The sequence below is a fragment of the Aythya ferina genome (genome assembly GCF_964211825.1).
Source record: "Aythya ferina genome assembly, chromosome: 2".
Taxonomy (NCBI): Eukaryota; Metazoa; Chordata; class Aves; order Anseriformes; family Anatidae; genus Aythya; species Aythya ferina.
The window spans coordinates 121,484,618-121,509,391 of record NC_140297.1 but is presented as its reverse complement, the minus strand read 5'-3'; the positions used below and the strand labels follow the sequence as shown (position 1 = coordinate 121,509,391).

At 39.9% G+C, this 24,774-nt stretch overlaps 1 protein-coding gene across 7 annotated transcripts in view; it reads right to left on the bottom strand.

Annotated features, from left to right (window-relative positions):
* FAM110B (family with sequence similarity 110 member B) overlaps positions 1 to 24,774 on the bottom strand; it is a 108,163-nt gene that overhangs the window by 55,735 nt on the left and 27,654 nt on the right. For 3 of the 7 annotated variants that reach the window (XM_084509975.1, XM_084509973.1, XM_084509974.1), the window contains one exon: positions 23,596 to 23,724. The exons of 1 other annotated variant lie outside the window; for it this stretch is intronic. The gene's annotated coding sequence lies outside the window, so the exon portion shown is untranslated. Of the gene's footprint in view, positions 1 to 579; positions 762 to 23,595; positions 23,725 to 24,774 lie in introns of those variants that run through there. 3 more of the 7 variants (XM_084509977.1, XM_084509976.1, XM_084509978.1) reach the window with 3 other exon arrangements.

Genomic DNA, 24,774 nt, shown 5'->3' with positions numbered 1-24,774 from the left:
AGGATATACTCAATCTACCAGGCAGGGTGGCTTTAGTTTCATTTCGAAAGCCACTGAATATAAAATCCTGTGGATGAAACAAAGAATCCACCCAGACATGAAGGCTACAGCATCTTTGTTGAAAGAACAATAGAATATTACTCCTCATCCCTCTATCTTTCTGCTAGAGCAGCATCAAGATAGTTATTGCTCTGATCGAATTAAAGAACGCTTCACAGAATTAGTCTTTAAACTAATCACTGTTTAGAGATTTCTCTTCATGTACCAATAGTCATAAATGCTCTAATTCAATTGCTTTGCAGAACACATCTAAATAAAAGAAATATTTCTATTAGCATTACAAAAGGCAACCAGTAAAATTACTCAAATGCACAGGCTCAAAATTTCACATGAAAGCAATATTCCCGCACAAATACGCTCTATTTTTGTACTAAATCCACTCTAATGACATTTTGTAATCTGACGGCTCTCCCACTGGAGTACACACAATATTAATGAAGGCGAGATCAAATTAAACAGATGACATGATTAACAGTATTCATTTCATGCATGACTGTGTTTTACCGGAGAGATAAAGACCTGAAAGTAATTACCACGAAGTAAAACTCCTCCACCGACCTCTCTGCTCGCGGCTAGCAGTCCTTAAGCACTGATGTTTTATAACAAAGACCAGTGCCTTTCATCTGCGGGCTTGCTTTTACGCTACGAGCCGAGCACCTCTACCGTTGCGTGCACACAGTACCTCTGTATCTATGTCTGTAATGCAGCACGAAGATGACTGGGGAAACCTATCAAACCGGCAGGCAGCAGCCTCGCCCGCCAATAAGAGCCAGGCACATGCAGGATCCAGCACATGCTCGCTGCAGCTTCCACCCAGCCAGCCCAGCGCTGCTTAGCGGGCTGCTCAGCTAATTATAGCTGCCTGCCCTAGCGCCGAGCTGCTCAGCCACCCCGCGCCGGGACCTGCGGCGTGGGCACGTTGCACCTGCCAGCCAAAAGCATTGGGATTTGGGGCTGCTATTCAGCCAGGTGCAGGAAAATAGTAGCAACAACAATTTCTGTGTTTTGCTGTTTTGGCTTTTCGCCCCTACCCCAAAAATGATTTGCCTCTGAGGGGGTTGTACCAGTCTCTGAAAAAGGGATATATTTAGGAGTGTGCTTTCGGAGCTGACCACTCGTGGTTTGGTGTATCTATCAGAGTGAGACAACAGGACATAAGCAGTTGACTGTCAGTAGGGATTCTCGTTTTGAATGCACACATTACCAGCGTGATACCCACAGTAGGTCTCAGACTGATTTATTTACTATAGTTCACAATCTACAAGGCAGACCTTTTACCAGCAAGGTACTAAATGCACACTTTCAGTGCACAGTAGCCCTACAGAAGTCAACAGGACCACCTCTGTCCTTACCATTTACACATGGGCAGATATTCAGATGACCTGAGGGCTTGTGTGCACTGGCACAGGAAGTCCTAACTAAGCTTTCATGAGGCTTTGGTGGAAACGCCAGGGAAATTTTTGCCATTATGCAAAACAACTGAACTCATTTGGAAAATACTTTCAGTGAGCCAACACTCCTTAGAAGTATGGGGAACTTATTCAAGTAAACCTTACGTGCATCTTATAAATATGCAAGTCCACAAAAGTAAGGAAAGTTTTGATCTAAGAGAGCATCGCATATTAGAAAGATGCCAACAGTTCCTACAGTTATTCAGGATACAGAGTATTGGGTAAATAATAACGAAAAGAAGATACGAGCAGTGCAATTTAGTATTCCTGAGCAGTATATTACGATAAATCTTCTTTCTGATCAGCACAACAGAATTCTGAAGTCTCTTGTTCCTCTATGGTTCATATATTCACTTGTTCTATAGTGGCCAAATGGTTTCTAAATTTCACTGTCAGGATGGAAATACACAGTTGGTTTTTCTGAAGTGCCAGGTAGCTAAGCTGCCTCGCATGAGACACAGTAGATTTTTCAGGACTGATATTGCCATAGTATCATCATAGTACAGAATTAGGTGTATATAATTTTAACACACATTGTTAAGAGATGTTCCACTACATTACACATAAAACATATCCATAAACGTTACACTTACAAGACCCAATTCAATAATGAGTTTCTATGTGCCCACGTTGGCATTTTTTCCAATTCTTTATCAGCACCATACAGTATCAGGTACAGTCCAAGTACACGATAAAGGTTGTTCATAAACATTTATCTATCACATTTTTACTTCAGTACAAAAATTATGTTTGCTACTGCATAAAATGTTACCGATGGAACAAGACTTCCATGTGGTAACAGTGCAAGGCCGTATTTATTGATAATATGCAAATAGCTGTGTCACAGCTTTCTTAATCTGCCATGGAAAATTGCTCATAAAAAGAGTCATTCTGTGCTAGGAGCAGACTTCATTTCTATAAGAAAAATATTCTCAAAGCTATATATTGCGAGAAATAAAAATGAAATGCAAGAAGAGTGACATTTTGCCCCTTGAGTCAACTTTCAGTCAACATTAAGTTTTGTGTTGCAATAAACTAAGGAGTTTATTTTATTAAGTCTTCCTTTTCGGATTACATCATCTAAGGAGCTCATCAATTTTTATAAACCGTGCTTTTTAAAACTCTGTGGAATATTCCAAGTTTCTCAGCAGCATGGCTTGAATCCAGAAAACTATATATTTCATGAATAACAGCAGGGGGCTGTTACACACAGGTTAAAAACTTAATTTAAAGAGAGTTCAGGAGATGTGAATCCCAGTGAAGAAGATTGACAGTTCTTTGCCGATCGGATCTACAATGACTTTTCTAACAACATTTTACCAAAGGTAGCAACAGGGGAACGAGCCTGAGAGTCTTGACCCTAGTCCTCTGATCCAGCTGCTGGGGCTACTCCTGTATGGTAAGCAAAGACAGACACACACAGGAGGCTCTAAAGGCATTCCTTTAATTTAATCCACATCCACAGACCACCAGGCCACCTTATGACAGGTGACAAAAAGACCCAGAGTCCTTTAAAGATTAATTAATTAAGTTTCAGCTGCATGTCCCCTGCTGGCCCAGCAGCTCCCCAGGCCCTCACAGACCCCTCCTGCACAAGCCCAGCCTCCTGCCTCCTTCCCATGAGCTGCTGGTTCTGAAAGAAAATACAGAGAGTATTCTTTTTTAAGCTGTAGTTGGAGGTCAGCCCTACCACATCCAACGTGACATGGCGGCTCAGGTCCTCCAATACAAAGCTTCCTGGTTGACAATTGCAAATCTGGTATTTCAAGAGACATTTTCTGCAGCACAATGAGCACTCACGAAACCTCTGTGGTTAGCTTAACAGGCCAGCTATAACAGCCTGAATTTCTGTATCTATTCTGTCAGTCACTTCTACCTCCTCAGACAATCTGCTGGGAAAGGGAGGTGCAGGGAACAGCACCTCGGGTCTGATGTTTGGAGCCTACGGTGGTTCATGAGGGCAAAGGCGGTCAGCGAAAACCCCTGCTGAGCACAAGGCAGAGCTCTGCCAGCATCCTCGCTGCCCGTGGTGACCGCACACAAGTGCCTGGATCACACATAGGACCTGTGACAGGATACAGCCACGAGTATGCATGCCAGCTAGGGAGGCTGGGAGAGGTTTCCTGAGGACACAGTAACAAGAGGCTTCGCAGCCCCAGCAAATCTCTGTTGGAAGTGAGCAAGTTGTGAAAGGTAGGCGAGTTGGCCAATATTCGGCAGGCTTTCATAGAAAGCAAAAGCCTGTCCCTGGCACAAAAGATCCATCTGGGCTAAACTTCGAGTTTCCTGCTCCTCCGCATGGAAGCAGAAGGGCTCTACAATACTTTTAGAAATGAAAAGCAAGGTGGGCTTTTTCCAGCCCTGTTCTTGACAGAACAGTTTCAATCAACATTTTCCAAAACCATATGGTCCAATGCAGATGCCCATCAGGGAGGGGAGAAGAGAGGAAAACCTATGGATATGATGAATTGATATGACACCAAAACTGGATCTTAAAACTGAAAATTGCCTAGCTTGCATATTAATAAATTTTACACGTCATTTAGGCACTTTTAAGTGAGTTAACAGATGCATGTCTATTTTCGTAACAAAACTTTTTCTGTGCTATGAGAGCTTTTTTAAGTACTTAAACATACAATGGTTTCAATTCAGAAATATTTTAAAATTATACGAAAAAAAATCTGATGTGCCTTATGACTGAACAGGTTTCACTCCGGATAACAGTTAACTTTTGACTTAAAAAATACCAAATATTGCTTGGAAACTGCTATGGCATTTACTTAAATGGCTTTTGCAAAATATAGTAAGCATATGGAATGAAAATGAGTTGAGTAAAAACGTTGTTGAATCAACATACTGCATTTCTAAAGGCAACAGTGTGTGTATTTCCAAGCTGTAGCCTTGAGAGGTTGAACTGAACCAATTACTCTAATGAATATTTTACTTGGCTTGGTGCATTCATTAGACTTTTAGAAGAAATCAAGCTAAACCATCCCATGGTTATGTATAAATAACAAACAACAACAAAATGTTAAGATTAATGTATATTGTTTTTTGTTTTTTGTTTTTTTTTTTTTTGCATTTAGACAGATTACATGATGTAGGGTTATTTTTTTCTTTCACAAATTTTTCTGTATTTCAGTTTTGATTGTCACAAAGATTTATCTAGCGTTATTTTCTTTCTCTTGTGGAAACTACCTTTCATTTCACAGTAGTTACTTGGTGTGTTCTCTCCCTTCTCAACAAGTACTTTAAGTTTAGGCAGTCTGCAGATTGGTGGTAAATGCACCACAAACCCCATCATCATTCATGGAGGGAAATAAAACACAAGCCTAGTGTTTGCCAAGTAAACTTTTCTCAGGAAGTCAAAAATATTAGGCTTCAAGTTTGTCACTTGGTGTAGAAAAGCCTATCTTCATTTTAAGGAGCATGGGGACATTTTGTGAATTGATCCTAATCTAAATCTGCTAAGAAAGCAGTTACCTGTACAGGTATGCATACACATAATTAGAAATGGTACTGATCAAGTTTCAGAATTAGTAAGTTAACATCCACATTTTGAGCTCTCTTTTCAAATATGCTAATTATATCCGTAAGTGTCCTAGACTGCTGCTTTAGGTGCTTAAGAACAGGTAGCAAAGTCCCAATAATCAAACCCACGATTCTCTGCAGGACACCACTAAGACCGATTTAAAACCAACTTTTTTTTTATTATTATTATTTATAGCATTCATTTTTCCCCACAGCATCTCAAAAAAGAAAAATTGAACCCTCCTCCCCCACCCCCAGACACACTCTGAAGACCACCACCATCCCTTACCTCTGCAGACATACACATTGGCAGTATCTTCACTGAAAACCCGGCTGACCAAAATGAAGACATCAATCTGCCACTACCACCTCTGAGAACCACGGGAGGAACAGTCAAGCTGTCAGTAAGGTGTGTTTCATCCTGCCCCTGATGGATGCCTCCAGTACACACAATAAAGAAGGATCTGAAGTGAAGCCTGTTGGAAGTTTACTACTCTCAGCACTTAGACTTTGCCCATATATCCAGACATGGGAGAATGCAGTATTGTTCTGGTCGCACCCTAAGAACACAGAAATCCCAAATTCAAATGATAAACCACTTAAAGGCTCTATGTCATCATCCTGAAATAAATTTCCTGTCACACACCACTCCAACATCTCCATGTCAGTATTAAGCTTCCATTTCTCCCCAAGATCCTTCTTCACTGTAATGTTTTCTTCCACCTCTATACCATATTTCTGCAATCACATCAAACTACACAAACATCCTTCATGTCCTTTTCTCTTTCTACTCCACTTACTTTTCTCTACTTTTCCTCACAGCTGGGTCCATTAATTCCCCTTTCTCTGATCAGAGATGCAGTATGAGCTGTTCATTTTGAAGTACTACACATTTGTGAGCACAACCAAGACTTTTAGAAAACTAACCTGTGCCTCTTAGCACTTCACAACTTCTGTCTATGGCTAGATGGCCATGAAGCTGGTGAACCAGAGAAACGGACCACACTGCTCATCGATAATACAATAAGCATAAAAATAGTCCTAAATAGTGGATCCATATAGCATACACTTGACTTCCATAAAAACAACGATCATGACCTCAGTGAGCCAAAAGCTGTAAAATATATTACAGAAATAGCCTCTGCCTTCAACAGTCAAGTGAAAGAGATGCATTAGCAGAAAATATCAAACAGGTTAAAAATAAACAAATTGTGACTGATGTAAGATTCTGAAGTCATAACACGAAGTATAATGGTAGCAAAAGTCAATTGCTTAAAAAGACATGGGAGGTTAAAACTCCATTGGAACAGGCCACAAGGGGGCTTCATAAGTGGGGATACATTTTTGTACTCACAGTGGAAAACAGGGATCCCAAGAATATCATTTAAGCCAGAAAGCTGACAGACAAGTACAGACCTGTTCCTGGATTTTCCTCAGTGGTAGCACAGGAGGAGAAAAAACAAACATGCACTGTAGTAAGTGCACTCCAGTAACTCCACAGTATTAATCTTCATCACCACTGCAGGCACTTTCTTCTCCTTTTCTATTTAGTATCTTCTTCACTATGACCGGCTTACTGCAATCCGTGACACAATCCGATCTAACCAAGACATCTATAGATTGGCCCAGGAAAACTTTAAATGCAAGTCTTCCATCAGAGGACAGGTGTAATTTTTCAGAAATGCTATGTTGCAAACAGCAAAAATAGCTGAAGAACGAGGTGCAGCATTCCCTCCTTTGAAGGAAAAATTGTCAGACTTGCTCACTTCTGTAATTAAGGATGTTATTTCCAATTCTGGGTAGAAAGTGCAACTCTGTGGCTTTCTTTGATCTTCTGTGATGACAATGAAGACCTATCAAGCTCTCTAGAGCCCATTGTTTTGTTTTGTTTTTTATTCTTCAAAGACTGTTTTCCGCTCTCTTACATCTCCCTACCCAAGAAGATGTTTATGTTGAGCTGCAAGACACAACTAAAAAGCAAGTCAAGGTGCGACTGTCAGAACATGAAGTGGTTCTTCGCCGATGCTAGCGCATGCAGGCACCCACTCGAAAACCATCCCGCTGCCAGCGAGCTTGCTGGGAGCTCAGAGACGGCAAACCTTAGAGACTTCAAGTCTCAGGTCCACACCCATAATCCAGAGTTTCAGAGCAACTCTCAGATCCCAGAGCTGTACGCAAGAGCTGAATATATTCAGCACAATGAATCCCAGATGAAAACTAGCTTTGTATGGCACTGGTTATCATTTCAAGGCTAACGAGTCTGAAGACAGCCTACTAAACTTCAAGCCTTTTTAGTACAGTGTAAAATAAATTTAGATCTCAATGTTAGAAAGACTGTAAATTTAATGACTAGAAATTGTATCCATATAAAACCAACAAGTGTGACACTCTATACAGAACCCAGTCTCACAGTCTTCATACAAGAAACCAGAAGCATTTTGCCGGCACAGATGAAAAAGCCTCTCCAGGAAGAGAGGCTTAATTATTTAATGGAGCGAGGCAAAAAGCCCTTGTACGAATAACTCTTCAGGACTTATTCCATACAACGTTCCTGAACATGAGTGCACTTATACCTTGGGCAGCCTATAGACCCAGCAGCTGCAAGTTTGTGGGGCAGATAAGATCCCAGACCCTGCTTCCAAGTCTGCTTGTGGCTTTTAGCCAGTGTTCTAATGTAAAACGTGCAAAGAATTCACATAACTAGGGTTATGAAAAATTAGTATAAATGAAGACAGATGAATGCCCAACCCTAAAGCCTGGAGACTCACACCCCTTGTTTTCTCCCCCTCCCTGACCATTTGAACAGATGTTCCCTTTCCAGCACAGTTCTCCACCTAAAATGAGGGGACAGTGCTGATCCTGTCACAACCAGCACAGGGGCTGCCAGCAGGGAGTGCTCTTAAAAAGATGGCAAATGCACATCAGGGGAACTCAGCAACATCCTGGGGACAAATCACTTACCGGTCTGCCTTCTCAAACCCTTCCTGGCCAGAACAGCAAGCATTTTCTTCACCTTCCCCTCCTAGGCCTGCAGGCAAAAAATGCTGCTCCATGTCCTTGAAGCACATGTCAGCATGGCATAGGAACCTCATTCAAGTCACCAGCTGTAACACCATTGCCATCAGTGCTATTCAGGTGGCCATCCAGAGGCTCATCCTCAGCTGGGGAGTCCCAGACCAGATGGTGCCTTTTAGCCCTTCATCCCAGCTGCAAATCCCCAGTGCTTCCAGGATAAGTTTCTAAAAACACAGGCATCGTGATCTTCAGTCTTACATTTAAAAAAAAATGAAAAAACAAAAACCAAACAAAAAACACCACCACCACCACCACCACAAAGCCCTTTGACATCCTGGCACTGTAATTTATCATTGCTGACTACACATCACTTTAGTGGGCATTTATTTTTTTTGGCATGAATTTATGTCAACATAAGATTAGGCATAATGCAGGCTGATGGTTACAGGTCTGAACCTAGTCTTCATGCAGCAGGTATGCAGCATCTTTTCTAATACTGTACACTGTAAAGGACAGCAAATTTTTTTTAGATCATTTGTTTCCTGCTTCCTCAAGCGGATGATGTCTCAGTGGTGAGTCTGAAAATCCCAAACATGCCAGAGGTGGAAAGGGAAGTCAATAACACTGTAATAACATAACATTATTATTATTTTTTTTTTTTTGTCTCTGTAGAAATTAGGTACAAAACCATGGGAAAATAAAACCAAAAGGCAAGTGGTCAAAATTAAACGAAGTCAGAACTGGAGCTTTCAGTCACTCTCAAACATGCATTTTCTGTATGCTCTGTAATAATGTAGTATTTAGCCAAACAAGAAAATCCCTCCATTCTCCCCAAATGTCCCCTTTAACCAGGGTCTAAAAAAGAAATTGTTTCAAAGCTAATCGGCAAATAAAACAGGCATTGATATTTTCAAAGCAAATTCCAGCTGGCTGTAGTCAAAACATAAGCAGCATAACCACAGTAAAAGGACTGCTGGAGAAGGGAAACATGAGGAAATTTCTAAGTTGCATAAGTGTTTAACATTTACTTCACCGTACGTAGCATTCATATTTATAACAAATTTATGTATGACAAAAAAACATTATTTCTGTACTCAGCTGCACCACCACATACAATCCCACCAGATCCCACCCGCTAACATAAATATCCTTACTTGGAAGGACCAAATGGAAGCAATATAAATAACCCTATACACAGGACAGTTTTCATACTGACCCATCCAGCACATAAGTTATAGTGTACGCATGCCTAACCTGCAAAATCTAATCATTTGTCTCATTTAAAGTATTCAAGTTACTCTGAATACTTACAACCACACCATTTATATAATTCTGTATCTGTTTCATTAAAAACAAATTGAAATAGCTCTGAAATACTGATGCTCAGAAGACTTTAGAAAGCTCATTTTCTCTTTAGGCACTTACAATATAATCATTTCTTGTGAAAAATTAATACAGTACTTCAGGAAACAGTAGCTTCTACTATTGCTTTGTGTCTCAGCAATAAAATGAGACAATCATATTAAACCTATGAACACTTTTTTTTTTTAATCCAACTTTATAAGTTAGTGTAAAAATTGACTAGATTCAGAAGTCCCTACTCATTCAGCATGTCGGATTTAAATTAATGTTCACAGATCTGAGCATGCATGAAGATGTCCAAAAATTATCTTTCACCTTTTGCAGTAATTACAATTTTTTTTGGCCTCTGTATACATACTTCAACTTCAACAGAAGAGAGCAGCTGGATTAAGTTCAGAGACTCCAAGTCTTCCGTTGTGTACTACAGTATCTCACATCAAGTAAATAAAAATACAAGAGGAAGAAGTATCAAACCGTGCTAACTGGGAATACATAAAATGGACCGGTGATTTAAACAAAAAATATCTATCTGTAGAAGCTGCTGGTGGTGGAAGAGATGCATAGATACACTTGAGAAGTTTGTTATGTCTAAAAAGCCCAGAACAACAAAAGCAAGAGGAAAATGAAAAAAGCACATGTCCAAAAGACAGGAGGGCAACTAAATCCACACCTAAGAAATATCAGGAGGCAGAGAACTCCAGAAAACAAAGCATGCCTGCCAGCTGGCAGTACCTCTTCACTCACCTCATCAACTTGCAAAGCCTGCTGGAGGCAAATCTACAAAACTTGTGACGAAAACCAAAAAAAAGTTACTGTTGCATATATTACTTGTATCTTGCTACTACAACTCTCAGGGGAACGTGCCTGTAACTACTTACAAACAAAATTATCCATACTAGATCCCTCCCAGCAACAAACACAAGCAGCAGTTCAGATTTGCTAGCTGTACTTCTAGCAGTGTGGATGTACCTTTTTTTTTCCCCCCTTTCTTCTCTTTACACAGATAAACAGTCTTAATTCTCATAGTCTTCAAGGCAGCCAGATGGAAAAACAGTATTGATTTCTTGCCTGAACCTCTGGAAGTCAGCACTTGGATCTTGTGAGCTAAAAAGGCAGACATCCCAACCCATGGTTAAGTACTGCCGTCTGTAGCACATTGCATTTCCTCAATGGAGGAGGAAAGTAGTTAAGGCTGGGGTCTGGAAATCTCTGATCTATCTTTTACAAACTAAAACTATGTACTTAAATTAATTGGTTCCCATTTTCTCTAGGAGTTTCACTTGCATCACTTCATTGTGCATTTCTTCGAGTGAAGACAGCCTGAATCAAACCCCTCTGGGACCATCATCTTGGCAATGACGAACCAGCAGAATGAAGGTACCACTGGAGCTGGCCCATATCAGGGACACCACAACCAGGGCAGAGCCCACAGCAAGTAGCAGAAGGAAGGCACCTCTTTTTAATAAAAATATCACCTCCAACTTAAAAGAGTTACCTGCTGGCAGGTATGGTTAAGTATCTTGTGTTTAAAGGTACTGTGAAAGAAGCTAGAGGACCTGTTCTCCACATCCCCTGACCATCAGCGGAAAGAGCCTTTGAAGAGCCTGCTGAGGCTGTACTCATGAGAATACTTGGGAACGCTTCCCAGGTTGTTTGGGGTTTTTGATTTTCTAAACATTGGCGAAACTGACTGTAGCTTCCAACTGAGAAAATTAAGATAGAAACAAGGATAAGAAGCTAGAACAAAGCTAAATATAGGTATAGTTACCTGATGCTTTAGATAACTGGTGAGTCATTCGAGTACTTGCACTAGAATTAAAGCATTTGAAAATTAAAGGGTGCTGGTGCTCAATCTATAGAAGAATGGAAAGCTATATTACATGCATATCCAGGCTTCACCTTACAGACCTTAGTGCTTCTCAAGATTACCCACATTTTATGCTACAAGACAAATCCATTTTGTTCTTTACACAAAGTTCTTTAACAGAAGGAGTACCATTAATTTGAAGAGACTCAAAATATTAAGCTAAGGAGATATGAAGTAATCATCATCCAGGACTCTATATAAACACTTTCTTCTGCTTCCCTTAACATTGAAATTTAAAACCTTGCCTGTGACTAAAGTAGGTGAGTAAGAGCACTAACTTGGCAAAGATCATAAGCAATCATTCAAGAAAAATGTGATCTAATACTTGTAATTTGAAATTATCTTGCAATCTGACTTACAAAATAAAGAAAACAAAAATATCATTCGGATGAGTCAACATTTTCATTACAGGCTGCCTATTATAGTGAAAACTCAAGTGAACAAGCATTGCAAAAGAACGTGTTCTTATAGAAATGGGTTATCAAGATGTAACTTGAAACAGTCACAAATTAAGCATGGGGTATATAGGTTTATCCATTCCTTTGAACCTACCTGTTCTTATTAGTAGAACACCAAGGTGAAATACAACGTAAATATTAGAAAGCCCAACGGAGGACAAAACCCCTGCAGGAATAATCCACAGGTAACAGAAAACTTCATCTAGAATTGATGTGAATATATCAAGCTTGGATATGAGAATAATTAAGTTTTAATGCCAAGCAATTCTAGGCAGAGATAACTTAAATCACACTGAAGTGACTGAATAGCTTTTGGCTGAGGTCACTTATCTAAGGCTTGCTCTCTGCTTGAATAGTTCACCACAGAGCGCTTCTTATCACATACTGTTTGTGTGACACATGAGAAAATACTTTCACTCCTCTGGAGGCTTACAGCACATAATCTAATATAAGTTACAAATTGTGGCTGCAGCAGGCAGAAGCACTAAGAGAGAGTGAGTCTTTTTTTTTTTTTTTTTTAATTTTTTTAAACACTATTAAACAGATCTATGCATAAACACGTCTCTTCCTTGAAAACACCTTATAGATCAGAAAATTATTTTGAAGATGTTGGCATGTCCAAACCAGGGAAGGTTGATATAGGTGGCAGATTATGCATTTATCTAGCATAAGCATTTATGCTTATTAAGTCCATTAAGAACCCTGTTATTAAGGAGTTTATTAACTGCTAGGATAACAAGCTCTTCTAATGCAACTGCAGGAGGACTCAGGAACAATGTTGAAAAATGAAGTCAACTACCAATGAGCTCAACGAAAAAATGATTTTCTATTCTTTGCATGCTTACAGAATTCATACAAATCAGAGAGCCTGGTACTAGGTTCTTGGGAAAAAAATAAACAGGGTTTATTTTCATTCACCACACCATCTAAGAAACTCCAAAAAAATCAAAACAATTAAAAATAAACTGAGATGAAGCAAACTATTTCAACAGGCCTGAGTAGAAACATTTTGTCTTATCACACAGCAGGTAATTCTGGATGACTTACCATGATAAGCACCATGACATCAGCATCCCTACGGAGGAATAAGGCCTATCTTGAAAAGCTACATTCAGTGGTGGAACAATGCTACTTCTGGCAAGTTGGGCAACAGCCCCAGAAATGGCAACCATGGTTGTAAAATTGCAGGAAGCCCATTTAAGACTCCCTGTTTAACATGTATGGAGAGCTTTCCTCCTCCATGAGGAGCTCCTTCCAGAGCAGAGAATGAGGAACCCCAGCTTTCTGAGCAGCTCAATGCCCCATACTGATACAGGTCAGCACTAACCAAGGCTAAGTAAAAAATCCACGGCAGGCCGGCAGGCATTTAATGCTTGAGATTAACAGACAATTGCTCAACGTGACCTACTGGCCCCATTTTTGTTTGTTTGTGTTTTTTTGGTTTTTACATCAAGTCCATTACGCGACTAAGTCTGGCAGATGCAATAGTAGGGTTATGCCATCTAATGCCTTAAATCCATAAACTTTCCCACTCTGGCATAGCCCCCAAAAGTTTTTGGTTTTAAAAAAGTATTTGATTCGCCACAGAGATTAAATTCCTTTACAACGGAGCTAACATTCATTGTGTTCAAAAAAAGAAAGGGAGGAGAAGTTAATTAGTTCTCCTTTTAAAATTCTCACAAACTCCAAAACTTTATTTTGTTTATTGCTCTTCCAGCAAAGTAATAAAATCATATACCTAGTATTTTAATAGTGTGCTTCTGCAATCATTGTAACTGACAACTTTCATCATCTCTGAAAATGTATCCACTAAGGAAACAACATGAACTTCTGGTTAGCTTGTTCATTTACTAGGGGAGTGCCATGGGTGGAAGATTTGTGCATCTCTTATGACAATAAATACTACAGTAGTCAAGTTGAAGAGAAAAGCTTCAGAAAAATAGAGCTTATAACTCATCCTGAGTCATTTATGCATATCAACAGTGACTAGTAGTCGTGTGCTTATCAAACCACTGAATTTTTTAAAAAGTTCAGTTTAGGAAAAACAATCATACAAAAGAAGCAATCCACACCCCTCTCCCCCCAAAGTAATTTCCTCTAGAAAAAAAAACTAACTGCAGGAATTCAGGTCTCTATGAGAAGGTGCACAAGCTACAGGTCTGCTTTACATGGGACGTGCTCCAGCAGCAAGAACCCTGAGCCACCTGGGGGACGAGGCAAAGCTCCAGACAGGGACCCCCACACGAGTGCTCCAAGTCCTACCCGTCACTATTTTCTTCACTACCTTGATTTGGAGAAAACTAAAGAAGTGTAGGATATGCCTTTTTTTTTTTTTTTTTTGGGGGGGGGGGGGGGGGGGGGCAGGCTTTTTCCTCCTATGTACCTCCTTAATTAGGTCAGAGCTCCAACACAACCAGGTGGAAAAGGCGAAGACCACAAGGTGATCCTCCTAGCACTGTGGGGAACCTTAAGATTTGAAGGCCATGCACAATGCAGGAGAAACACAGCTGGGAAGTAGAGTTTGTTTTTTCTTTCTGCATTTGATGACCTTCACATGACAACTCCGAGAAAATAAGAAGTACTGAACCCAGGAACTCCAGCAAGGGCCTAACTAAAGCCCATAAATATCTCAAAGAAGTGGATTGATGTTGACAAAAGCTTATGCAATCCAAATAGCAGACAGACTTTGACTGTGCAGAGCTCCTTGGATATGACTTCACAGCAAAGAGGCTTTCTTGTAGTTTTAGGACTCTGATTATATAACAGATATATAGAGATATGTTTTCATACTATTCATTGACCTTTCTCCGTATCACAGTGAGCTTTACACTCTTCTTTTTCCATCACCAACCTCAGGCCACATTATAGTTGACCCACAGCACAATAATATGGCTGGGTCTGAAATCCTTCAAGGGTAAATAGGCAGACACCAAACAAAAAAGCTGAAGGAAATCATTCTAGCAGGGAAAGAAAGATACATCTTATTAGATCTTGTCCCTTCCTTCTCTCTGCTTCTTGCAACTTTCCCTGTCTTTGTATGCTGGCCCACCTGCTGCCAAAAAGGACAGCCCATTTGGGCTCATTCTTCACCTGTCAGAAATGCCCTGCTGGGCTCTCTTATAAACCCTCCACAGCCCTATACCCATCCTCTTTTCTGGTGTTTCTGCAACACTAACCATGCTGCAAAAACAGCAATTCAGTGAACCCCATCTCTTTCAACTGTTCTACCTCCACAGGCTGTCCAAGCCCAGCTCACTCTCTAGCTCCATTTCTCCACCAACCTCGCCGCAATGCTCTGTCCTGATAACTCTCGTGTGTCCCTCCTTCCTTGCTGTCATCCACTCACTCCCCTCTTACCCAAAGCCTGGTTTTCCTCCTCTAAGGCCTTCCCCACACTCTGAGGCACCAACCAACCTGCGTTCCCCAGTCTACCCCTCACTAACTTGCCTTTACCAAGCAATCTCAGCCTCACTGTCAGCTACTTTCTACCATCACCTCCCCTCTTTCATGCAAGATGTTTTTCTTCTACTGCTCCTGTCAACATCACCTCCCTCAATGCACAACTGCTTTGCTCCTGAGGGCCACCATATAGGTATTTTTGATACTAATGCATGCCCCCCTTATCCCCACCTCATGTATAACGTTTTAGAACAATTTTGACAGCAAAAATAACTAAGGGTACATAAAAAACTGGAAAGATAAACTGCAACATATACTTGTAAAACATATATTGGGCTTTACCAGACCAGAACCCTTCCTTAGCACCGATTTTTCTAGATAACGTCAGTGCAGTATGTTTCTCTATACTAATAGAACATTTCACATGATGCCACATAGGAAATTATCAGTTCAGGTGAAGACGATTAATACAACAGTGGGAGAAGAGCTGAAGCAATTTATAAGTGTGACCAAAATAGTTACTACAAAGAAAAGACAAGAAATTATTTTGAACAGAAAAAGTTCCTACATCAACAAAATGATGCTGGTCCCAGTCTTTTTTCCTATTTTCTTAAAATGCCTTGCTGTAAGTTAAAAGTGTGTACTGATGAGACTTTCTGACGGCACAAAGCTGCGAGGAATCATCAAGACGGAGGAAGACTGAAGTACCTACTGCACTAGAAAAAACACGTAATCTCATGAGTTAGAGTAGCAAAAATGGAAGGAATCGCAGTAGCATAAAGTGCAAGGTCAGGCACTTTCACAAAACTCTGCTAAAAACCAGCATTCATCTGCTGGAAATATGAAAGGAATGAAGATCATGTGCATGTCAGTCTCAGACGAGTGTAAGCTGCTGTTATGATGCAGTCTGTGATGGAGGTCTTGGGTAAAGGTTATCCCAGGAAGAGAACAGCACAATACGTGCTCAACTTTCAGTAAGCTGGAGATAGGCAATCTTTTTCTCAGAGAAACAGAGTTAAAATAACAGCAAGACATTTAAACCAGGAACAGTTGAAAAACAAAACCAACAAAATTTTAAAGCCACTTCACCAACTACTCTGCTACAATCGGTGGAAATACTTCAGCAGACAACCAAGAGGAGAGCTTGCACCCTTCAGAGGTGCACAGCAAATGAAAACCATGTTGCCAAGAAAACATGATTCAACATTTCTCCTTTCAATCAGCAGGGATACAACTGTTTGAAATGCAGACTGGAGGGAACAGACATCCATTTTGAGGAACAAGACTTTTACTGCTCACAGAAAACAGAGCCTGGTCACACATGTAATGCATAATATAACGTGTTGCCTGCAGTATAATCAATAAAATGAGTAAAACACAGTGAACTGATGCCTCAATATTCTCTCTCATAGGAGCACAGTCATATTTTTGTATCACGTAGCATAGCTGCAACAGAGTGCAAGAAAAGCTCAAGCCAGCAGAGGGAGGCAGCTGCTCTCCAGGACACGCATCCTTCACATTCCCCGATGCACAGTAGGAAGCCAACGAGTTTGTTTTTGTGGAAGTGAACTCACCCCTCAGCCATTGTGTAAATGTGGCTTTAAATCAAGCTGTAATTAGATTTTGCTGTATTTAACAAAACCCCTCTTGTTGCTCCTCTTTTCCAACTCTAGACAGGAAATAAATGCATTCGTGAAAGAAAAAAAGGAAAAAAAAAAGTTTATGCCTCTTCCCTGAGCATGTTCTGGCACACATGCAAAAGTAAGTACAAAACATAAAACAATAAACTCAACAGGACACTCGGTCTTCGCATTACACAGGAACACAAAGACCTCTTGCGTTGGTCCACTCTTAAACTTCAGCTTCTTTTTATCAGTGTTCTCCTTCACCACATTAACCTTGTTAAAAGATACTAACAGTCAAACAGTTGGAGTCAAGCTTTTCTTCATAAATTTAATTAACTTGGCAGAAAGCACAAGTGGAAATCTTCTGCTAAAAGCTCAGGCAAAGTAAGACTGCCACGTATTCATTTTAGGATGGATCTTTTCTTTCCCTCTTATTTTAACTATTTTGGTCACAGCACTCCTGTTTTTAACCAAACAGCTTTATTTCCATCACAATCGTTGTACAGGCTGATACCCCTAAAATTTAACTATGTTAAATCAAATCCACATTACTACAATACACGTTGCACAAGCTGGTTTTGTTTTGTTGGTTGGAGTTCTTTATGGTCTAAACTGTGTATTTCCACTGCAGTTTACATTGCCATAGGAATAAGTGCATAGCAAATGAAGTTGAGATTACTCAGAATAATGAACAGTTTCGATGTTTTTTTCGTTTTGTTTTGACTCCAAAGCTCTCAAACTAGTTTATGGTGGCGTTGCAGCAGTGGATACAATGACAAACTGGTGCAAGCAAGTCAAGAGGACATGCCCAAGGCCATGTGGCAAGTTAGCTGTTAATCAAAGAACAAAAAGTTTCTGCTCTTAATCTAGACCCAAGAAAGCTTCTTCCCCGTGAGTCAAAACCTACTGATAACTATCTGGTCTTTGAAAAGTTTTAGATTCCTTAGAAGAAAGAAAAGAAGACCAAATGCTAATTACTCACTTACATGCATACAAATGTTGCTTAGGATTTATTTACAGAAGTTACTCATTTTTAGGACAGCTGGAAAAGCATGCCTCTTCAAAACAAACTGATTTCAAGAACGTGCTGTAATGCCCTAACTCTCTACAAATCTTCTATTATGCTGCAAGTTTGAAGAAAGCTAAAGCAGGTTTAGAGACCTCAAACAATAACTTCATTCTGAAACCAGAAATTCTCTTCATGCATCTAATTTTGAAAAACACCAGGGGTAGGGAGTTTGTTGAGTGTCAAAATAATTTTCCTTTCTAAACAAAATGAGGCTTGGAGAGAGCAAGGCATTCAGAAATTCGTATTATATGCACAGAAATTCTGCTTCTGAAACTGTAAACGAGCTGAGGAAAAGATCACAAGAACTTAGGATTCTAATCTTTACTGTATCTCTACTTATATAAAACATGTTAAAATGGAACATCCCACATCACAGAAATATAAGTTTGCCATTGCCAAACAGACTAGGTGGACACGTATTTTCACCTTCTTTGACCCACAAAAAGCAACAGTATTTTTTTTTCCCTCCTGGAAGTCTGTAAATTGGCACAGAAGGGCAATAATCCACAACTGCATGAAACACTATTAATATTAATGTCTTCCAAGCCAACATTTCCGAAAAAAAATCTGGGGAGAAATCCAATAAGGCACATCGCCAATGGTATGGGGCCATAACAAGGAAAGGGAAGTTTCTATACTAGCTCCTACAGTGGAAGCATACAATAGGATTAGCCTTATCTTATTTAAGTTTCTTAACAACAGGTCTGCATCCTCTAGACAGTTTTCTGTTTGCAGGAGGACTCAGGTTGAGTAGGAGTCACTCTTACAATGAAGCAGCAATAGCTGTGCTTGGCAGAGCTGGAAGCACGAGGACAACATCAACAGCAAGAACAGTGATTCACGTTTGACTTCAGAGAAAAAAACAAAATTTCAGGCTGGATAAAAATTCTTTCTTCCATACTCAAAGCAGCTTAAAGACTACCATTTTTATAGGTCATGCCCTGTACTTTTTGCCTGCTTTTCGATTCATATGTAGGATGGTAAGATTATAAAGTGGCTTCCACTATGGCATTTCAATTCAGATTATTCTCCACATAATAATTACTGCCTTTCTTCTCATCACTTACATACTGTTTTGCTAGTCTGAGAATGTTTTGTATTTATTCATTTCTGAAAAGGTTTTTTAATCCCTTCAAAGTACCAGAGTCCTAAGCGGAGCTAATCTCATGCTCCATGAACTTTAGTGCAAATGCTATAAGCATTTTTTATTTTTTTTTCCCCTTAACAACTTCATTTTATATGGGAATACAGCGCTACTACTGTAACCAAGCAAAGCAAATATGCTGCAGTAAATGTAAACTTTATTCAAAGTGTAGCTTTAAAAGTGTTATGGCATATTTCAGCCTGGACTGCCAGCGTTAGTACAGGGGAAAAGGCAAAACGAGAACGAAATGACAGACCTTTCATGTCAACAAGAGTTTTAGAACAGTTAAACCGGAAACCTATGGACTAAACATACTGCCAAAATGTGTCAACCTCCTTGTTGAAGCCAACTGCATTTCAGTTGCAAATGGATACTTTAAGTAGAATTTGTTGAAAATACTGGGAAAAAATAAAAGGATTGTTTGCAAAGGTGGGGGGAATTATGCCTCCTTCTAAAGATTCACGTGTTGCTCCTTATAACACTATTTTAAAGGGTTTTGGTGGGCAATATCCCTGGTAATTTGATATTCTGTAACACAAGACAAAATTTGCAGAAGAGCAGCCAGGGAGAAATTTATGACTGAACAAACACTGAAGACCCAGCTTTGTCACAGCGATTAAGTAAGGCCAATACTGAGGCATTTTGTCGGTCTTCAGGAAGCTTTTCAGAAAATAATTTAGGCTGTTCAAAATTTCTTGGTAATATCTGATATCCAAAAGTCTCTTTATTATGTCTAAGCAAGCAGATACTGGATATAAGCTGTCCTCATGTTTATACAAAACATAACAATCACACTGTCTCTGTACGCTCCTCCACACTACTTTCAAAAAACTATTTCATAGCAAAAGATGCATTCAATACATCTTAAAAATTCAGTATTTATACCAGAACTGTTCTGTTTTTCAAAAATTTACATGACTGTTTAAAACTGTACTGAAATTCAGGCCTATATATCTGATGTTTTCACCATTTCCTCTAGATAAGCATAATCCAATTGATAAGTTTTAAGGATTTATGTACTTCTAAGTCTCATGTGGTAGTCTTTTCAAAGAAAAAAAACAACTATCATCAACAGTGCTGTCCATCTTAATTGCATTCATTATCACATTCTCCATCTTCTCAAGAAAAATATAAATAAATTCCAAGAAACTCAGCCCAAGGCTCTTGTACAATTCCAATCCCCATCTTCCTCTTCACTACCATGCACCCTGAGCCAGACCGCAAGCTTACCTGTCATTTTTAGCTGCTCTAGGGAAGGTCTACATAAATCACCTGGTTCAATTCCTCTACAGCGTCGCCTCATGCTATTTACTCACCATGAGACTGGTAAGTATATGGGAGAGAAAAATGATGAGAGAATTGAAGCCTGGTTCAATTACTAGCCAGTTGCTAGAGAAATGGAATTAGCAACAAGCAAACGAACAAAAAGTACTCAGGAAACAAGTATCTAGTCATGATTCTCCTTCTGGTAGTTACCACGACCACAGGGACCACCAGTAAGGGCCTTCCATATGTAATGCACACACCACTAGGGGAAAAAAGCACTGTCAGGGATCCTGTCCTAAAGGCTATTTTAGAAGAGAATTTCTGCCTGAAGTAAAATGCTTAAACAAGACTGAAACCCCACTGGGGAAGAAAATGAGGGAAAACATCAACTACCTCTTATAGGACAGAGTTTATTTAAAGTCCAAGCAGAATCAGTGAGGGCAGAGGGGAACAGAAAAGAAAATAAAGGCATAAAAGTTGTTTACTATGAAAATCTGCACTGCTTGTTTCACTTCTTCGGGGAAAAAAAAAGTCTATTGTAAGAACATTTTTGGACTGAGCCAAAACAACAGTGTTGCATTTTGCCTCCTCTGGCAGAAAAAAAAAATGCATTTAATGATCAGAGCTTCTTCTGTACTAAGTGGAAAATTATGCTACCCCTTAACACTTCATTTGAATGAAGGTCTGCTTTTTGGTTTTGCCTTTTTTGTGTGGAAAAAGGCCCCACAGACAGGCACACATTGGCACACATTGCATATACACAGAGCTGTACTTTGATTCAGGAAATGCAAAAAATAACCAAACAACTCAAAAAAAAATCATAAGCAGACTGAATTTGCTATTTTGAAATTCCAATCTAGCGTTAATGGCAGTAAATCAGAGAAAAAGCTACGAATAAAATCCAACGCCGTAATATCTCAGAGATACAGCGATGCCTGAATAAATCAAAATCATCAGTTTTGGTTTGCGGTACAGAAGTTTACATTCAAATGCAGCTGGATTGCAGTCAACTAGCCAGCTCCCATAACAGCACCTTCAAGCTGTATTGATTTCTACAGAAGGAAAGGCACCATAAATCTGCTGGAACAGCATTGCGTCATCCTCTTGGTTGGCTTTAAGAAGTAAATTAAATGTTTTCCATTAGTATGGTAAAGAAGCTATACAATTTTGTTTTTATTTCGGATACGGTCTCAAGTTACGGAACACTTGAGCTAGCTCTGCGGCAAGGACTACATGTTTCACGTTTGTAAAGCCAGCAATTCATGCTTATGTGAAACCAGATGTGTATGCTGCACGGTTCCCAGGGCCATGGATTATTTTAAAATATGTTGTTGTCGATTAAAAAGGAGAATCCGCTTCCCAGTAAATCATGGAGCACGCTGAAAGAAAAACAACATGTTCTTGCAGAGAAGAGAGGAGAGGGGGGAGAACAAAGGGGTGGGAGCAGAGGAAAACTTGGAGGAAAAAACAGCAGTGCTGTAGTGTAACAAAGGGTAACACAGTTCTGAAAAGAAATAAGCATAATATTACTTGAGGTAACAAGAACTCCTTGATCAATTATTCATATAATTTACACCAACAGCTGCATCAATGAAAAAAAAACAGGGGAAAAAGAAAATCTTCCCAGCTAGAAAGTGCCCTTGATTTTCACCAGAACATTTGGCTATCTCCTATCATGTGTTTCTGGTTAGCAACACACCCCTCCAACAAAGGGAAACAAGAGAGACAGAAAGAACAAACTGATTCGCTGGAGGTAGTAACAGCCTTCAAGGCTGCATTTCAATCCATAAGCTGTGCATCACCAGGAGCTTACAGCACTTTACACTTCTGTGCATGAATCATCACCACCACCACCCCGCTTAAGTACACTCATGCACCCATACCATTATGCAAGTACCTTCCGTGAGTCCTTACGCTCTCCAATGTGCAAAAATGCACTTTTTACATAACATTCAGAAGAAACACTGCCTTTCTCTTTTAGTTTATGGTTATCTCTGCTTTTATTGTTTCATGTAGTCCTACAGTAAATGTAACAAAGGGAAACATTAAGGAGATAAATATTTCAGGTTTGATTTCAAATGGGAGGGCAAAAAAACCAACAATGTATAGTTATCATTGTTTTTTCTCTTTTCTGTCAAGGTTTCAATACAATATCTTCAGTTGTAGAAAATGACCTTGCTGGTAGACTGAAGAAACTCAGTGAAATTGAACTCAACACCGTGAGAAGCAGTGAGAAATGGAATGGCTTAAGGAAGGGCTCAGCTGGCCTCACCAAGCTTGGTGGTCTTACTGCCAGGCATGTACAACGTATCTCATGAGGGAAGGTTATGGGGTGAAATGCTGGTTGTACCAATGGGAAAACTCACGCTGAGTTTGGTTTTATTCCATTAATGTTAGGATGATGAACTTTGGTCTAGTTCAGAGCCCGAATTCAGAAAAAGATCAATAAAGGATTAACAAGAGAAATCTGCAATTCTTCTCAAATGAATCAAGGAATACTCATTTATGGAACCTTCCAACTATGAAGTTAACACCTTGCATAACCTATTTTAAAACTGCAGAAGTTGGAAGACCTTTAGAAAGACCTACATTTAATTTTGAGGAATTCTGTGATAATGTTCCTACTGCCTTTTTTTTTTTTTTTTCAAACAATCTTCTACATAGAGTTCAATTCATCTCATCAGTATAAAGAAAAGACTATGCACGTATCTCCCCCACATTCAAGATCCTGGCTATTTAATAGAACCATAACTTAGTAAAATGCCCTAAAGTGCCTGTATCTCTACTACTGTCTGTAGGTTCAACCAAGTTCTTGTGGTCACATTTTGTCTTTGCCCATAAGCATTTTGCCCTTTACAAGCAAGAATGCATTCTAGATGACCAAATGAAGAAATAAGTATAGTGCTGGTAAACAGAAATTCATCACATGCAAACCTCGTTCTTCTGCTGTTGCTAGAGACATCTGAAAGTGCTTCCATATTTTTGTGGCCACTCAAAGTTAAGTTCCAAATGCAGCAATTAAAGAGGGATACATTTCTAAAAACTGAGCACACTGTAGAGCTCTGGAAGTCTGTTCCTTTGTCAACATCAAACCACAGATACATCTTTCTACTAATATTACAAGGAATTATTTCTGTTTCTAACCTACAGTGTACTATGTTGTTGTTTCCACCACCCCACAGCATTTGCTATGACAACATATGTACCAAGTAGCAAGCAGCAATCCACACAGGAAGGAAAATGCTCAGAGATGCATTGGTGTGCTTATTTAGTAAGGAGGGGGAAAAAAAATACCATTTCTTGCAAATATCAGCCACTTCAGTTTGCTTGAAAAATGAATCTCTTTACCTTGATGCAAAATTTCTGAGCTCCTGCTAAATCTGCCTGGTCTGCTTGGAGGTCTTCACCTTTAGCAGGTCTCCCAGGGGAGGCAGGTTTCTTCACCCTGGAGCTCCCGGCGGCTCCTTGCAGCAGTGCCTGGCGACACAGCAACAGGGAAGGAAGGCTTTTAGCTTCATCATCAACATCATGTCACCAACGCCGGTTTTAGGGCAGCCAATGAGCCTCCTATTAGGTTCAATCTACTGGCTTAAACAACAAAGGCATAAACTCTGGAAATTAGAAGTATACAATTTGTTGGTTTTTTTTTTCTTTCCTTTTTTTGGGGAGCCTGGGGGTAGGGAGAAGGCTGCAAAGGGGTGGCTAGGGATACTGGATGGGCATGCAGCCAGCTGCAGATGTTCCCTCTCATTTCTAAGTCCCAGCAGCAGAATCTCCAAGCCCTGCAATTGTAACAGACAACCTACGGGCAGGTATAAATTCTCAGCGTCTCATGCCATGATTTTCCCACACTGGAACTGCTCAGAGACATGCTTCAGGAGTGGTTCAGAGCAATGAGCACAAGTGGTGAGACATCTTCTCGGGGGAATTGCTGAGCGCTGTGCAGCTGCAGGCAAGAAATCCAGCCTGCCCACCACCTTACCTCCTTGTCCACGACTTCCACCCAGCTGAGTGGAACATACTCCCACACATTTTATTTCACTCAGAAAAAAAAAACACCAAAGTCCTCCATCTCCATCATCACACAAGAATAACAGACTGCCTTCCTCAAATGAATGTTTATTAAAAGCTGTTTCTTATATGCAAAACAGACATACAAAATTTAAAAGGTACAGGATATGACCTAAATCTCTGTTTAGGTTTATGTTCTTTTTCCTCAACACGCCACTTGAGGTAAGACCAGCTCGAACTGTAACACACTTTAAAAAGAAGCACTGAAGCACCTGAGTTTTCTGGAGTTTGGCTTTATTTCACGGTTATGTGCTCAAGCACCTTTACTGGCACAGCAGATGGCACAGCAGCTTCTTTTAATCAAGTATCTCAGAGCTTCTCCAAATGACGTTAATTTTCCAAGCACTGGTATTCACAGCAACAGGCCTGCAATCAGGCTGCAGTTACGATGAAGCAACGAATTCCTTTCCTAAAAATGTCAGAAATATTTGTAGAAACTATTTAAGCACAAATCCA